Raw genomic sequence first — 13,795 nt, forward strand, 5'->3', positions numbered from 1 at the left:
AAAGGATATAACATCCAGTATTTAGTGTGACAACTTTTGGAGATTAACTTCCTTACAACACATCTCTTGCATTTTTTGTAATCCAGCTATATGTGAAGATTCAGATTACTTTATCCTTTATGATAGATTTCTCATCCAATTTTCTCTTGTAAGAATTTTTATATTTATACTTTCCTTGAAATCTGTTTTTGTGATCATATAGTCCTTCTTCTGATCTAATAGACCCTTTATTGTTTTCCCTCCTATTTTACCCATTTCCTTTAGGATATTTGTATTTCCAATCATATGAGAGCATTTTTAAAAAATTGCCTTTGGCGCCGCCCCCGTAGTTTAATTCACTATTATACACATTTAGACATCGACAAAAAAAGTGGTTGATGTTTATATCTTGCGATACCTCGTTCCAAGCAAATTTAGTTTAGTAGATTAATCGTGCCATATTCTGTGGAGGTTGATACAAATTTGGGATCTGGAATTTAAATCTAGTCACTAGAATGACCACGGCAGAGTATTCACGTTGGTTTTTTGAAGAAACTCAATAATATATGAACGTGCATTCTCTTATCAAGAAAGGATTAGTGGGCTCCCATTCATATAAGGCAGTACAGAGGTATGAAGAACAGCTCTAACATAATGACCAACTGTCATTCTGCCTCTAATAAATACAAGTGGTAATCGGCCATTGGTCATAAGTCATTCATAACCAATATTTCAAGAGACATATGTAGATGCCACTCCACATAGCCGTCTTACTATTCTACGAAAGTCCTGCTAACCTAAACAGAATCGTGATTCGTCGCGGAATACGATAATAAGTCATTTTTTCTCCTGTGCTGTCATTTTATTCAACAGCTCTAACGTTGACCACAATGACTTATAGTCAAAGGGAGGGCTAATCGATAATTTCAGAGTAATAGCTACATTAGCGTTATCTCCGCCGAAATTAAAATAATACATTTAGGTGGCTATCACTGCTACGATAACAAATTTGACGTTACAATAAATTATTATTGTTGAAGTTTATTGAAAGTCACAATGGATCGTTTATCTGAAAAAGAACGAATTAATATTTTCATGATATTATAGAATATGGTGATAGGCATAGAAGTCAACAAGAAATGTGTAATATTTTTAATAATTTATATACTAACCGAAATCCCATAACAAGATATACTGTAATTAGTAATAAGTAAATTAGTAAAAAAGTTTAACGAAATTGATTCAGTGAAGGATTTATCCAAATCAGGGTATAGAAAAACTGCTTCAACTGAAAACAAATCTTTAGATGTTAGAAGACGGTCCACACTTGAGAACTAGACAAATATCCAGTGAACTTGATATTTCGAAAACATTCGTAATGAAAATTTTACGTGATAATAAATTCCATCCATATAAAGTAAAGTTGATTCAAGAGTGGTCAGATGACGATTTTATAGACGTGAAGAGTTTGCAGACCTAATGATGGAAAAATGTTACAATCAAAACAATGATCCAAATTTTTTAAGTAATGTTATGCTTTGCGATAAGGCTACATTTTGTAATAATGGAAACGTAAATCGGCATAATTGTAGATACTGGTCATGTAATAATCCTCGTTGGATGCGTGAATCCCACATCCAAAATCCCAAAAAAACTGAATGTATAGGCTGGAATAATAGGCGATAAAATAATTGGTCCCTTTTCATTGAGGGTAACTTAAATGGTCCGGCGTATTTAGATTCATTTTCCAGAAGATAGATTGGAAGGCGTGATTTTATCGAATGACCCCCGCGATCACCCGACATGAATCCTTTAGACTATTTCCAGTGGGGTCACTTAAAAAACATCGTTTATAAAACAAAATCTGTCAATATTCAGGAATTAAAAGATATGATTACCACAGAGATTTGAGACCAAGAAGAATTGTGCAGTCATGGATGTTGCAAAATGTATTGCCAAGTTTTAAATATCGCATGGCTGTTGTATTGAAGTAAATGGACAACATAACACAAAAATTAAAAGATTTGTCTTCAGTTGTCGTAGGTTTTCTGCGCCTTGATTTGGATAAATATTTTGCTGTACCAGTTTCGTTAAACTTTTTACTAATTTACTGACACTAGACCTTTCTACAAGATTTGTATTAGCATATAAATTATTAAAGTATATTCAAATTAAAGAGTTTGTTCAATAATAGCCATCTAAATGTACAATATTTATTATAACTTTTAACTATTATACTGTAAATGTATTTTTTAAGAATTTCAAGAACACAAAATATATAGTGTGATCTAAGTTGAAATTTCCGCAACCGTTGGCGATATTCATACTGAATACACTGTTTACACGTCCATTACACTGTCACAATTACACTGTCTGACGCGCGTTTCTATAACCAAGTTATCGTCTTCAGAGACTGAAGGTAAACTAGTGTAATCTATTTGGAATAACAAACTTCACTTTTTTTTCCAGAAAAAGGAAAGTCTGATAACAATGTAGATACCACCATAATACCGACCGTATCACAAGACCCACACAGTGAATAGTTAAACGTGTAAGTTATTGAATAGTTAGTGTATAAATAAATTATGTAATTAAGATATAAATTCATCCTACCTTTTTGGATAATAAAAACAGTTTACAGATATAAAAAGAACATTACGAAATGTTTACTTTTTCAAAATTACTTCGATCGATTGCTCAATCGAAAGGAATTATCAGGGGATAAACAAAACATAAAAATATGGTAATCGATAAAATGTCAAGGTACGGAAAAACTAACCTTGGATTTCCAAGGATTTCTTGAGAAACCCTATCGCGAATACATTATTGAAATATAAAAATATAAAAAATTAAGTGTATGTGTACTGCCAATTTTTATTGAAAATATCGCAATTATTTTTATCATTAAAATGTTATGCTTTATAGTGTATGGATAATAAATTGACAAATATAAAAAAAATACATTGATAATATTATACAGGAAAGTCCTTGCTCAAGGCACGAAGCCGAATATTTAAACGAATATAGATTCCCTGGGGAGGTAGGTCAACGGTCGTTGCAGTTTAATCTGTATTAGAGAGTAATATAAATTATATTCAATTAAACATCCTGTATTTACTTGTAATTCACAGTCAAAGAAAAGTTTTCGAATAAACTCATCAGATGTACTCTTCAAAAGTTCTTTGGTCCGTGCAACCATTTTGTTTCGCTCCATTATTTACATTTTATCCCGTACACAAACTCAGGCGAACTCACACGTAGCGAATTGATACCACAAGTAAAAAAAACCTCCTAAAAACACCATAAATCCATTCTATATCAAGGATATACCAGAAAAAAACCATGAAATTGTTCGTATTTCTCAAATAAAATACCTCAATTTCAATTAGTCTTCATCTTACAAAACAAAGTCATAATTTAGAACCAACAAAGAAAAATTAGTTTAATAAAAATTAAGTAATCAAGAATAATTAATAAATATGAAGACAATGTTTTTCTGAAAAATTTGAAAGAATTACCAATACCAAGAATTTAAATTGTAACCTTATTTGACCTACTTACGTATTAATTTTAAATGAATATATAATATATTTGGTGATTCCATCCTGTTGAGCGTAAACTTCCATGTGTATTGTTGAACAACAAATAATCAAAGTCACGCAATATTCTAATAATAGAAAATATGATAGATCGGCATTAAAATTGTCAGCAATAACATAAAAAATTAGATAGATATCAATGCTATTGGTTGATTATAATAAATAAAGAAAAATGTTCCAATATTTACCCTAAATTTGGCTCCTAATTGTGAAGAGTTATTCAGTACATTATTCGTAATTAAAGTCTTATCACAGTCCTCCTCTAATTAGGTCACTTAATCACAATGACACTTAGCACCGTTGTGTTGTTTTTTCGTCCAAATAACTAAAAATTGAAACGAAATTATTTTAATACGACAATTTTATATTCTAATTGTTATCGTTGGCTAGCTATCAACTCGAATGAATACACAAACGAGCGCGATTTTGTTTTTATAGTTTTATGCGCAACTTTACTGCGCATTAATAACTAAACAAATACCGGCAAATTCGCACTCACATTTGTTTAGACCCGGGAACGTTTATTTGTTTATCGGGTCTATTTGAACTGTTACGTAATTTGGTGCAATCGGTTCATATATTTATTAATTTTTTTTTTCATGTAACGGATGCATGTTGGCATATTTATTGTCGATTACAAAATATTGTCTCTATTGATATTATAAAAAATGTAGATTAACGTTTCAATTTTCACTAACGTGTACGAAATATTTTAATTAGTTCAATATATTTAACCCTGGAGGAGTCGCGCCCTGTATGTTATGGTCGCGCTGGGTCATTTGACCCTATAGTATTTTTGAGTAATTTTGAGCAAAAATCACTTGCAGAGTTTATTGGTGATTCAAAAAATACTGCTGTTAAATAACTTTAAAATATAATACATACAAAAGAAAAAATACAACAGAACTCATTTAACACAAAAAACAGGAAACGAACATTGAAAATCATAGAACATAAAAAAATAGCTTAAAAAATTATAGATTTCCTAATCCAATTCATCTGCATCCGCCTTTTCACTACAGTTTTCACATAAAATACAAGTGTCATTTAAACATAGATAATTTCAACATTTTTTACAGTATAGCTTAGTTTTTTTATCTGAACCAAAGCATTATTGAAATTGATATCGGTTCCGTTTTCTAGGTAGGTCCATGTTCTTCACGAATATTGAGAGCACGTTGTCGACGCTTTCTCACTTCACGTGTAAAATTTTTACAGTGTTGCTCTAAGATTGCTATAATCACTAACGTGTTAACAGCTGTAGAAATTTTTGTCTTACCAAATCCACATTTTCATTATTTGCACAAAAAATAATATGTATATTATTTGCTGCCATATGGTATTTTTCGCACAATTACAGATTGCTGCTTTCCTATCTACCTCATCAACTCCAGATTTGGTTGCATTCTACATAGTTACAATAGAAGGTTTGGCTTTCTCGTTTGTGGCTGAATGTATTTCATCCTCATGATGCATCTTAGGAACTTAGGAACAAGTATTACATTTTTATTCTTTCTCGCTACATAAAACACCAGAGTCTTTTATGTTTAAAGTCAACAAGCGTCAGCCTATGATCTAGAAACAAAACTCCACAAGTTAGCAACTGGTAAACCAGTTACCAGTCGTAATATTTCTTCCCGTTCCAAAATCATTTTTAGGACAATACTCTTTGCGTCATTACTTAGCCAGTAGGGTCCCTCGACTTGTTGTCCAACTTCCAAATTTAATGTATCAAACAATCTGGCGTTCACAAAACTTGATGGCGTACCTGTTCGCTTTAGTCCAGTTTCTCCCAACCTTTTTTGTGACATGCCCCTTCCAACCCTTTCTAAAATTCTTATGCCCTCCTATGTACTACATAATTTTTAATATATAAAAATTAAATTGTGCAATTTAGAAGACTAAATGATAGATTTTAGGAAAACATAGTGAGTAAATTTTCAAACATATAATGAAAAACTAAAATTTAAATACAGCACCACTTGTCCGATTTAACTGTTTCCTAGTCAGGTGGTGTCTCTTCAAGCTTCTTTTTTTTTGCTAAACATCACTGGACCACAGACTATTCACGAATAGCCTCGGCTTACCCTAATAAATTGAATTTCATTAAATATTTTTTATAGCCGTGTTTCTTCAAAATCCCCTCAATTTTTACCAGTTTTCCAGTCACCCTTCCTCGGAAACATCTCCAATCCATCACCGAGCCTTCACCATGTTCTATAGGCAGGAGAACACATAAATTTAACATCCGTTCTTCCTTCGACCTGCGCATAAACACTCTTCTCTTAAAGTCAAAAATCTTAAACTTTGTCTCACCATTACATAAAACTCTCTCTGTTTCTTTATGGGTCCAATATCTCAAATTCTATTCCATTATGGAAGTACTCAAAGACAGACCTCAAGATTCATGGATCTGAGCTACTAAGCTGAAAAATTTCACTGTTGATGGCTGTCAAACATAGCTATATAGATTGTGTACTTTCTAATACAGTGGTATTTTTCAAGCAACAACCATCATCTCTAGGTCAGGCCAGGTACTTCTGGGACCATCCTCGTACTCGAAGGCAGATCTTTAGATTCATTCATCCGAGTTGCTATCTCTGGGCCTGTCAGTCGTCCATCAAATGTACTGATCAATACGTTTTTTTCAGCCGCTGTAGTTTTTCGAGACCGCTCTGAACGTTTTCTATCGCCAAAGCTCCTAATGAATGCACATTTTTTCATGTTGTAGTTCACGGTACGTGGAGACACGATCTTCGCTTCACAATAAAGGAAAATTTGTTGAAGTGTATTTTGAAATTTAATGAATGTATTATGGGATGAGCAAAAATTTTTGACCGCTACTGCAAATTGAAAGATGTATTGTATCTCCTTCAATTACTTAAATCTGGTTAACTTTCAATAACTATAGCAGCTTTTCCAATCATATTTTCTTTTAGAAATCAAGTATATAGAATTACTTCATAAAATAGAAGAATCTTTTTTTTAATTTAGATAATACACCCAGGTATCTCACTCTGAGTTTATGTAGTGCAAAACATATATGAAAATGACAAGGTCCGGTTAGGATACCTGTGTTTATTTTTACTCAAACCCATTTATTAGATGTATCTCATGTGGATCTAATTCCTCATTAGTATATTCGTTCATTTTAAACCTAGATGTATACACTGTTTTGATATTTTATTATTTCGAACCTAATTTTATAAGTGAAAAATATATAAAAAGTTGGGTAGTCAGGAAAACGACAGTTGTCATGTACAGATTTTTAAATTTAAGCATGAGAAAAAGGGATTACCATATCATTAAGCTAGAAAAACCGAGATGTCATCAGAACAAATTACTTATAGAGAACATGGTTATTCAAAGAGACTTTGTAAACTTTTCGCTATGATAGATCTAGATAGATCAAAGCTCACTTCTAACTCCTCGACGCAGATTGTACTCAAATGTAAAACACACGGGCGGTTTCTTATGAAGCAAAACAAAATCAAATCTGTAGTAAACAATGGTTGGCGACCATACACAATTATAAAACATCCACAGAAAGAAACAAGAAATTGTATTTGATGCCCTCATTACATTGCTTCCTCATGGAATGACAACATACAAGACGAAACTCAGCCGACTTGTCGAACAAATCCCATCTCCACTTCTAACTTGTTGTACTTATATGCCTATAGTATAGCTTCTTCCAAAACGCCAGACAATCTGGGCTAGTCCTCTCCTTAAAAGTCCAATAATACGACAAATCACCGTCAATTTTTTCCAACTTCTGGTTGTTTACAGGTGAGTCTATATCAGGCTTCCAGTAAAACATCAAGTTCACTGTAGACATATAACGAAAAGAGCCTTCGCAGATGTCGACGAAACGAATCGTGATTGATCTCAGCAGCAATCTCACAGGACTTACAGCGACACATGATGGACTTACCTTTCTACCGAAAAGGCCATTCGAAAACTCGTAAACTTCTGGTCTACTGTAGCTGTACCTTCACGGGGCTTGCAGCCAAATACACATCTCGTCTCACTACTGAACTAGACCTTCACAGGTGCCCCACCAGATTAATGATAGAAGTGAAGAAATCAGTGGATAAAGAGAAATATATCGCCTGGTAACGCATCGAGATTTTTTTCTTTGCGATTATTTTTTAAACTAAAAATTTTTTACTAAGATTATGGTACTTCATGAATGAGACAGATTTACTTTGTTTATCTACTTTATGGAAAATAATCAATAAATATTCACAAATCTGAGTCTAGATAGTGAAGATAGAAAAAATAATATTTCTATTTATTATAATTTATCATCGTGACACTAATGCAATTCTTTATTTGGTTAGATGACCTTCTAACAAACCGCTGTAACGAATTATGTGAATTATTCGAGATGCTGCGAAAAGATTAAAGTCTTCCAAACGATAATGAAAATAAAAGTATTAATTACGCAATAAACTTAAAGACCGACACCATTATTTATGGTGATATTTTATATCAGCTATAATTGTCTTTGAAACAGTATAATTTCCAATACTAGTTTAATACTTTCTCTGCAGAATTGCTTAAGAAATTAAATAATAGTCTCTGTGTGCAATGGAGTAAACTAGAATGATTTGCAACTTTGCAAATATAGGATATAATTATTATAAATAGTTAATGACAAAGTATGGACAAGAATCGAAGGTTTTCAATTATACACAAATATTAGTAAGTATTTCGACAAATAATCGTAATCTGTTTGGTTCCATTCGTGTTTCAAAATACTCCAAAGACTCAATAGGGTTGAAGTTGGGCCATTTTGACGGCCAAATCATTACTTTCAGTACATTCTTGTAAATGAATTTTCTGCCGATCAGACACTGGCCAGAACATACTACATTTTCATTTAATATGGAGCAGGTTCTCCTTTTCAGTCCATTATTTTGATTGTTCTTTTGATTCGGGTGAGAACTGATGGACCAATGTTTCATCCATGGTTATGAGAAGGTGCAAAAATTCGGCTTTATTTCTGTGAAACATTATCAAACAATCAATGGAAACATCTTCACGACGCTGTTTTTGTTTCATTGTGAGCAAACGCGGTAGCCATCTTACGCCTGATGCCTACTATAACTGCTAGCTCACCTCATTTGTTCGACCACTGCGATGCTCCACCAGAGTAGAATCTAGTTCAGCTTTTATATTAGTTGGCTAATGCCTTTCAAATAAAAGTATTGTATCACATCAAGATGACCAATTTTTTCCATGTTTACACGTTCACTGAAAACGTTCCCTATTGATAGCTGCCAAACAAATACTAAACAACTTAGCGTCTTCAAATTTGAAATATATATAAATACAGTGATATTTTTCAAACAACTACCGTCATCTCTAGGTCAGGCCAGGTACTTCTGGGACCATCCTCGTATTCGAAAGCAGATCTTTAGATTCATTCATCTGAGCTGCTATCTCTGGGCATGTGAATCGACGATCACGTTTACTGATCAATATAATACGTTTATCTTTAACTACTGGTGGGTATTTTTTCACATTGTGGTCCTCGGTACGTTAAAGTAATTCGGCGGCAATGGTACTTTAGCCTAAAGAGGCGCTCGTATACGTATAAGTAAACAAATAACGGACACTATTATTTTTGGTTTAGAAGGCACTGTTTGACAATATGAAAGAGAAATTTGTTGAATTGTATTATTCTGAAATTTAATGAATGGATTATGGGGTGGGAAAACACTTTTGACCGGTAGTGTATAAGCGCTTCTCACTATACTATAAAAATCAGAAATCGAAATGATCTAAAGCAAAATATGAACGAATTTAACGGCTATTTTCTAACCCATTTTATAAAGCCTCAATATATTGGACATAGTTTGTTATGGCAATCAGAATATCAAATTTGTATTGCCTCGACTACGGCGTTTCAATTCTTTAAAACGCTGGAGTGTCTACATGATTCAAAATGTCATTGAGAGTGATCAAATAAGTCATCGAGACAATATATTTCGCATCGGAATATATTCACTTTCAACAATATATTATTTATTTCCATTTGTAATGAACTTGGAAGTCATTCAAGTTTTTCAGACAATGTTATTGTTTGTGTCTGACACTGCATGTACTGTGACGTTTATAGCGGACACTTTCCAACGATTTTTTTTGTAGCCAACTTGTGGCCGTATCAAACATATTAGGACTATGGAAACTTTGATCGGGTTAACACGTTCATGATCTGAATGTTCAGAAACTAACCCCGATCCAGGTTCATTGTTGTTCGGAAACTGATCGAGTTAATCGGATCGTAGTCATATGATATGATTTCCGACCGATGTGGTTTGTTATAGGAATTTAGAAAATATTAGTTTCTTTATGTTCGTACACACTGTTGGTATTATGAATAGAAAATTAGGGTGGTTATTGCTATGAAGAAGTTGTTTTTGTTTCAAAATACAGACAGTGCAAAGGCTTTTTCAAAAAATTAGACATTTCATAAAAGAGAATATTGAATAGAATCTATTAATATTTCAACATTTTTATGTGTGTTTTTGTCACTTATTGTTTTTCAAAATAATAACATTGTTTCTTAAAATAATAAGGAATTCAATTAGATGGGCCAACACAAAATTTGACATGACATGAAAAAGCTTGCTTTATGTTTGTATTATAGGATACCGACTTTTCAAAATCTTTGGTTTCAATTTTCCAATGAAGATGAAAACATTAAAATTAATATTATTTTTATTCAGTTTTACTGTCAAAATACCTTTAAACGTGGAAAATAATTTCATGTGCACGCTTTTGCTTTTTCTTACACGTTCATAAGTATTTTCTCTCAATAAACCCCAAATTGAAATTTCATCCGCTTCAATAGGTAAACCTTAGCTTTTACAGGGACAACCTGTATAATATAAAGATAGCAAAAATGAATTTTCCAATCGAGTTTTTAACAGAAGGTACTCTTTGTTTAACTCGACAAAATTTATGGTTTAGGAGATATGTAGATTTTTAGATGCCAATGAAACCGTAATTTAAATTTATTGAAAATACTTGTAAGAGGTATTGGAGCACAATCAAACATTAGTAATTGAACTGCATACTGTCGAACATTGTGTTTCTTACATAAACAGTCTACACCTTTTTGTGTGATACTCCTCTAAACATACGCAAAGACACGTGGTTCATACACGATGGAGTCCCTCCTCACTTTCTAAAAGATGGTGGTCCATTTGCATGGTCACCACAAATTACAGGATTCATTTTTTTGGGGATATTTTTAAAGCTTGGTAAACATAAGAATCTCGGAATGATCTTCCAAGTTCAAAGAAATATCATCCGTAGACCCCGGACGTGTGTAGAAGTGCAAGGTGCCCACTTCGAACATTTATTAAAGTTTGTAACCTCCAGTAGGAGACTCTTCCCCAGGAAGTGGCATTCGGCCTCAGTTAAGGTATATAAAAACTGGCACTCAAATGGGGTGAACAATTAATATTAAATTGGACGCCACCAGCTTTTTAACGAACGACGTTAAAAATTAATAAAAAAAGGCGGAAAGGCTTATGAATGAAATTAAAATAAAAATTAACCAATCTAAAACTATTCCCGAACACCATTATCCAAATTAGTATTTATTGCTAAGAACAATAAAAAAAGTTTCAACAATAAATAAATTTATAGAAAAAATAGTAAATTCGCATTAAATGTGTAACCAAAAGAGCACAACGAACAAAAGCAGTTATAAATTGAAAACAAATAAGACTTTTCTATATCTTAAAGATAAGGCTGGGACTATCTATGAAAATCCGAGATGATCGTAGCTCTCAACTGGATATCCAGATGTTAAAGTTGAGGTTCACTTTGTAGTCTGGTGGTTGTTGTGGAAACTTCCAACCTGGCAGCTGTAGAACTGCGGATAAAAATATAATGAGGAAGGAAACGGAACATTACGGAAAAAGGAACGAGTAGAAACAGATTTGAACAAAAAGAGCTTATTTTCTAACATATAAAAAAACTGAATTTATATTTTTTAAAATATAACCAAACAAAAATCTGAAATTTTTGTGAGTACAATAAAAAAGCAAAGAAAAACTTACCAGCCAATATAAAGAATAAAATCACCACAGATTTATTAAAATTTACTTTTGCTTTAAGTGTAGATAGGTAGAGGAAGAATTCCAATCAATTTCGAGGTTTTATTGAATGTCTCGAATTAAGTAGGAGGTCGATAACAAATTAATTTCTTCAAAAACTCGAAAGTTAGAATAAATAAATCCGAAATAACTACTGTGCCACAGTACGTGAACAAAGGTATTTTCAAAACGTTTGAAGAAAAACGTAACATGCCGAATGGAATGTTACAATTTTTTTTGTTTTTATGTGATAAGTTGTTAGCTAACCCTCTAAATTTTTCCATAAGTAGTTAAGTAACACGATGTTCGACAATAAATAATTACAATTTATGATAATTTTCTTCAGAACGTCTCTTTATGGCGAACGGTTTCCTTGGCATGTATAACGACCTAAAAATCTACATACCTCCTAAACCATAAATTGTATCGAGTTAAACAGTACAGTACAGTACCTTTTTGTTGAACGATTGAATAATTCATTTTTGCTATCTTTAGATTGTAAGGGTTTTCCTTGTAAAAGTTACGGATTGTTAACCATTGGGCTGGTGTCACCCCTGACTTTCAGATAGTAGTGTAGAATTATTTATTCCGTCAAACACACTACATCCATTGAAAATTAATAATGTTCGAATGTATAATTTAGAAAATATACTGAAATATATGTTCTGATTTCGCAATTTTAAATGGTTTTTATGTCACCGCATAATTTTCACGTCCTCTGTTAAATTCCGCACTTTTTGCATCGAGTCCCGAAACAGCATCATATTAACTTGATCGTTTTTCACTCAACTGCCACCTAGCACTATTTGAACGTAACATCCAGTGCAGTCATTTTTACGACATTAAAGTTTTCACGTTTTTATTTTAACCATCCTCGTATGATTAGATCGTTTTATTTTAAATGCCTTATAAATATAGAAATAAAAATGGATCGCAAATTGTTGGCACCATATTAAATTTGCTTTCTTTCATAAATAATGAATACGTTTGATGTGGATTTAGAAACCGTGCCAAAAAGCATTCATTGATAGATATTGAGCAAACAAAAACACTTTTTCGTCTAGGCAAATAACAGTACCTACTATAAAGTACTTTTTCACCAATTGTGCATAAAAAGTATGACTAAGTACAATAACACGCCGTGGATTTTAACAGAAAAGTAGTATCCAGTTGTTAAAAACAATGTAATATATAATATTGTAGATGTCACTACAGCTGTAGGAAGTCGGGCATTGTCACACAAAAACAAAATTTTGGACGTCGGAGCATTGTCTTGAAGTGTTCTTCTTCTTCTTCTTCTAAGTATCATACACTAGTTGTTGTCTTGTCCCAAAACTTCTAATCTATTATCTGAAGGCACCCCTCTTCTGCACGACGAAAAATTGTTGCCACACCAGTCTCTTATATTCCGTAGCCAGTAATGTTGTTTACGCCCTGGTCCTCTCCTTCCGTCGATCTTTCCCGGTAGTATGAGCTTGAGAGTTGAATATCTCGGTCCTCGCAGGATGTGTCCCAAATAAGATACTTTTCGTTGTTTGATTACCACGATCTGTTCTCTCTCAGTACTTCTTCATTCGTCATGTGCTCGGTTCATGGGATCCGCAGAAGTCTACGCAACGGCCACATTTCCATTGCTTCTATTCTGTTTAAGAATCTCACTTTCAGGAACCACGTCTCTACACAATACAAAAGGTTTGGCCAAATATAACATTTTATTACCCTCAATCTAGGGCTTAGGGGGACTTCCAGGCGGATTAGGAACTTATTAAAATTTGTAAAAGCTGTTTTTGTAATTGCTTTTCAAGTTTCAACTTCCTTATCGTAATCCTACTTTGCATTTAACATATATCCAAGGTATTTAAATTTATTGACTCTCTCTATGTTATTTCCATTGACAAGTAATTGAGCTTCGCTGTGCTGTTGTCCGCATATGAACAGTTTGGTTTTATGCGCGTTTATTGTGAGTCCGTATTTGATTCCAATTTCGTTGACAGAATTGACTAGCTATTGTAGGTCTTCTACGTTGTCGGCTAATATCGCAGTATCGTCGGCATATCCATTTACTTTTATGTCTTTTTGATGGTCTTTTAATGCCAGCTG

General features: G+C 33.0%; 1 protein-coding gene across 7 annotated transcripts in view; it reads right to left on the reverse strand.

Annotated features, from left to right (window-relative positions):
• The window catches only part of LOC130443613 (phosphatidate phosphatase LPIN3), an 84,167-nt gene that overhangs the window by 48,106 nt on the left and 22,266 nt on the right, over window positions 1-13,795 (reverse strand). For 2 of the 7 annotated variants that reach the window (XM_056778394.1, XM_056778388.1), the window contains exon 2: window positions 3,767-3,903. The exons of 2 other annotated variants lie outside the window; for them this stretch is intronic. The gene's annotated coding sequence lies outside the window, so the exon portion shown is untranslated. Of the gene's footprint in view, window positions 1-3,766; window positions 4,015-11,659; window positions 11,886-13,795 lie in introns of those variants that run through there. 3 more of the 7 variants (XM_056778392.1, XM_056778390.1, XM_056778389.1) reach the window with 3 other exon arrangements.

The sequence above is a fragment of the Diorhabda sublineata genome, chromosome 4, assembly GCF_026230105.1.
Source record: "Diorhabda sublineata isolate icDioSubl1.1 chromosome 4, icDioSubl1.1, whole genome shotgun sequence".
Lineage (NCBI taxonomy): Eukaryota > Metazoa > Arthropoda > Insecta > Coleoptera > Chrysomelidae > Diorhabda > Diorhabda sublineata.